The 4790-nt window shown below is 32.1% G+C and overlaps 1 protein-coding gene across 1 annotated transcript in view; it reads left to right on the top strand.

Moving 5' to 3' along the window:
* Window positions 1-1756: 1756 nt before the first annotated feature.
* Window positions 1757-4790, top strand: part of LOC108967158 (synaptic vesicular amine transporter) — a 47910-nt gene continuing 44876 nt past the window's right edge. The window contains exon 1 of the mRNA XM_018930418.1: window positions 1757-1906. The gene's annotated coding sequence lies outside the window, so the exon portion shown is untranslated. The remainder of the gene's footprint in view (window positions 1907-4790) is intronic.

The following is a 4790-nucleotide window of genomic DNA, read 5'->3' as shown; positions in this document are numbered from 1 at the left end:
GTATGGAAGCTATATGCTATAGTAATCCGATCTGAAAATTTTTTTCGTCTTTCGTCTTCAAATGTGAAAGTTTTCCATACAAGAACTTGATTTCGATCGTTCAGTTTGTATGGCAGCTATATGTTATAGTGGTTCGATATCGGCAGTTCTGACAAATGAGCAGCTTCTTGGAGAGAAAATGATGTTTGCAAAATTTCAAAATGATATCTTAAAGACTGAGGGAATAGTTCGGATATATACAGACAGACGGACATGGCTAAATCGACTCGGCTCGACATACTGATCATTTATATATATACTTTATAGGCGAACCCTTCCTTCTGGGTGTTACAAACTTCGTGACAAACTTAATATACCCTGTTCAGGGTATATTTAATAAAATAAAATAAATAAGAAAATAAAAAAGTAAAAGTAAAAATACTTTTTTCCTACAGCACATTAAAAACTCACGGTTTTTTAACAATTAACAACATTTTTAGATTTTTTTTTATATTAAAATTAAAAATATAATAATATTAWGAAAAAATAATAACATACATTTAGGGTGGGTAAAAAACGATTTTTTAATAGCTTCTTGGAWCCTCCGCCTTACAGCTTTCCATATTTTCTTATACCACCTAGATAAATGATAAATTAAGTTTAAACATTAAACACTTTCTAAAAGAACGAAACCCAAAGTAAAGACTGCCTTGATTTGCTTTGCATGACTGAGAAAACGTATAAATATACATTTTAATGCACAAACGGCAAACATATATATATGTATAGTACATATATACATATTTATTAAGTACTATGTACATTATGTCTATTTCATATTCCGTTTTACTACCACTATAACCAAAAATGAAAAATTACTATCAAAAGGAGTTGTGTATGGCTTAATGTAAGAAAAAACAACAATTTTTGAATACAATAGTCATATCCACACATACACCCATGCATATGAGCATATGCCTGCAATTACCCATTTCACATAACTCATACGCACCGGCGCATCGCCATATACTTCAAGCATGAGAATTGCACGCGGAGTCAATTAGGCATGAAACAAACTCTTTTTGCTCTGCCTCACACTGCATTGGACCAACAAGTGTTTCAKAGCGCATACATTTACATGTACATACACAAGCATATAACTATTGCAAATACATGTGCTTTTATATATGCTTGTCATAGTATGTACATACATACATATGTATGTRTGTGTATTAATGCAACAGCACATAAAGCAAAGAAAACTCCACTCAACTRTTGCTGCGCTGCCAGCAACAGGCTGTAAAAGTTGGAAAGTAATCTGCAACGCAGCGATGCATGGCTGTCCTCACATTCAGCTGCTGTGTGACTTTGCGTGCTGCGCCTGTCCGCCGGCGTGCTGCGTTATGGGCGCTTGTACAACTACATACACATGYCTACATATATATATCGAGTTGAACAACAACAGCAGCGACAGCGGCTACAGCATCCTGCCAGGACATTTGCCACTTGCTTAGTCAGTGCGAGACGAGATCTCGTTGCTGATGGAAGTGTGTTTCCAGCTGCCAGCTGCCGTGTGGATATACTGGCATAACAAATAGATATATTTTATTTATTTCAGAACATTTTTATTTTTCAATATCTACAAAGTATTAAACAAAAAAAGACATTTAATAGCTGAAGCAAGTAGTTTTGCTAAATGGAAATAAATGCAAATTTGATGTGTTGACGTGAACTTAAAAARATATATATAAATAAACGTACAATTTCGTAAAAGCATTAATATGTACTTTTRGTGTGAGCATAAAGTTTTAAGTGAAAAATATTTTTAGTTAAAAAGCACGCTTATAAGCAGAGAGTGACCTGTAATAATATATGTATAGTAAAAAATTGCTGTTATAAATATGTGAAAGTTTCGACAAAAATTAGTGTAAGTAAAAAATTATTTTTACTTTTCTTTATTGACGTAAACACAGCTTTCGTGGTTAGTATTGAAATTATAGATTTTTTTTTCAAATTATAACACAAATAAATATCAAATCAAAGGTTGAGGTTATATGCTAAATTCTTTATATGGTCATAATAACTATAATTTCGTAAATTTAGACAAAATGTTAACAAAAAAGTTTTTTTTTCAAATTTTTACAAAATTTTACAATTTTTTCTTTCAAATAAAATTTTTCAAATAAAATTTGGTTACCAGCATTTTCACACAAATTTTGAGGTAATGTGGGAAAAGTCTGTTCACAAAAGTTATAGATATTTTCATTACATACAGCATTGCCATACAAATTTTTTTCATAGGGCTCGTASCTTTACCGAAGATCAARWTAAACCGATTAAAACCTTAAAAATKCAACCACGGTYCTCTTCTTACTCTTTCTTACCACAGATCAGCCTTTAAATATCTTCAAATTTCTGCTAAAATTCGTAAGATCCTTAGCATAAATTTAGACTCATCTTTTCGCGTAAAATTTTAATATCATCCCAATGTGCTTTATTAGCTTAAAGATTTACATGGCTTTCCTCGGGTAGAAAACTGCCATTTTTCAACAATTATTTTCTCCTATAAAAAATTAGTTATTTTATTAGAATTTTTTATTATCAAAAACATAAACTATTAACAAAGAAATTCTGAAACTTAAAAAAAAAATATATTTTCAACTTGGCCATTGCGAGGCCATTTCCGGTGACCCCTCGGAAAAAAGATGCGCCCGAAGGAAAAAAGCAATCGAAAATTAGATTTTTGACCGACATTTGTACAAAAAAAAAAAATGAAAATGAAAATTGCAGTGAAMATTACGAGAATTTTTTTGCTTGGAATGAGTTGGGGCCTACTATGAATTTCTACCACTTTTTACCATTTTCATAGGCCTCTACACTAGTATAAAATACCTTCTTATAACACATAATATATTTTGAATATTTCGTGGAATGCTGTTAACCRCTTTTGGAACTAAATATATTATAATAATATTATAACAAAATCGGCTAATAATTTTTTTCATACCAGGTGTTTCGTACTGAACAATGGCGACCATAATTTGTTGTGTTTATTTCTCTTTCAAATATTTCAGTGAACTGTTTTCTGTTGCAGGCATTTTGAGCATACAGTGGCAACCACTTGTGGCTCTTTGCTTCGGGAAAAATTAAATACGAGAAAATATAACATTTTGCAATGGTTAAGGAATTAGGGTGGGTAAAAACAAGATCTTTTAGATTTTCTTTTTATGAGCGGAATTTTTTTTCTTGTAACYTCACGCCGTAACTAAGTAATRTAATCAATATKCYAAGGCATTTAATGCTTAATTTCCTCAAAAACCTGCGATTTGGGACACAATTYTATTTTTCTAAATTTCTGTTTAARCTCAAATTTAAAATTTCTTTAATAAAAATATGCCCWATGCGATTCTGGAAGCTTCTGCATTTTTATATTTTCTCTACARCCAGTAGTTTCGAAGKTATAAGCATTTTTGTAAAAATTGGAAATTTTAAATTTCCAACTTTTTGTCTGATAAGATGCCTTAAATGTCCAAATTTTCWGGAGATGTTCTCCTCAGCTCRCTCTTCGCTCCCTTTAATGCCCGTCGGCTGCCYCTTCAAAAAAGAAAGGTCATCTCTTTTTCTTTCTTTCCTTAGTTTGAAATTGACTGCCTTCAAAGTAATCCCAACCAGATGTACTGAATTTATGTCAACGATTTTTCCCGTCCTCGAAACACTTTTTATTGCGTTTTGGGCTTTAAGTTCGGCCACAATTTGGGCTCGCTGCGATGGTGCAATAACATCATRTAAAATCTACAAATGGTTCTTCCACGATTCCCGGTATTTTCGACGGATGTTCTCATGCTTCAATATGGCCAAATAGGACACATTGTTGACGGTCTGTCCCTCCGAAACAAATTCCTGAAGCACTAAACCACGAATATTGAAAAACAGTGAGCTTGATATTAATTTTTGAGCGGCTATGGCGTGGTTCTTTTCGTTTCGTTTTTATGGCCTCCATTTTGATTAATGTTGACTTGTTTGCATGTCAAACTCATAAACCCATGCCTCATCGGCAGTTATAATGCTCTCCATAAATATGGGATCACGATCAGGCATGTCCGCAGAAACCTGTTTACGGTGCCCTTTTATAAAAAAAGGAAGCTTTTTCTGTACAAGTCGAGCAAGAACACGTTTCATACCTAAAATTGCGACCAAAATCATTCGAACGTACTCGCCAGGGATGTCGAGCTCTCTTGTCATCTCTCCAACACTTGTCTGACGATTTTCAAGCACTATTTCCTTCACATTTTTATTAATATTTTCATTAGTTTTTTGCACTCGTGCRCTTGTGTCTTTGATAAAACTGAATCACCKTAAACCTTTTCACGAAACTCGATTAGAAGTACAAAATTCGAAACAAATTCTTTGTTATATATTTTTATCCATTGTAAATCAGTAGGGCACTGAGTAAAATTAACCAGAGAAAYAAGTATTGTGACAAGGCAATATAAAATTTTACATTATTTTGAAAGTAAAATTTTAATGATTTGAAATTTAAATTGACTATTTTTTCTGTAATGCTGAGCTCGTCAAGCAAACAAACCAAATTTCAAATTCACAAGTTTAGCATTTTTTTTAAACAAGCTAATTTATTTTACTATTTACTTTACTACTRTTGTAATTAATGTTGAACTAACTAAAGCAAATATTTTAGTTAGAACTTTCTAACAATTTCTCTTTAAATCCGGTTCGTGCCTTTTTAAGCAAAATATTTGAATGTTTGGCTAAGTAGGTATAAATATATGTATATACAAATAAATAGTTACAGT

The sequence above is a fragment of the Bactrocera latifrons genome, unplaced genomic scaffold (genome assembly GCF_001853355.1).
Source record: "Bactrocera latifrons isolate USDA-ARS-PBARC rearing strain unplaced genomic scaffold, ASM185335v1 scaffold_179, whole genome shotgun sequence".
Lineage (NCBI taxonomy): Eukaryota > Metazoa > Arthropoda > Insecta > Diptera > Tephritidae > Bactrocera > Bactrocera latifrons.
Note: the sequence above shows the minus strand (reverse complement) of the source record. Positions and strands in the feature narration are given on the sequence as shown.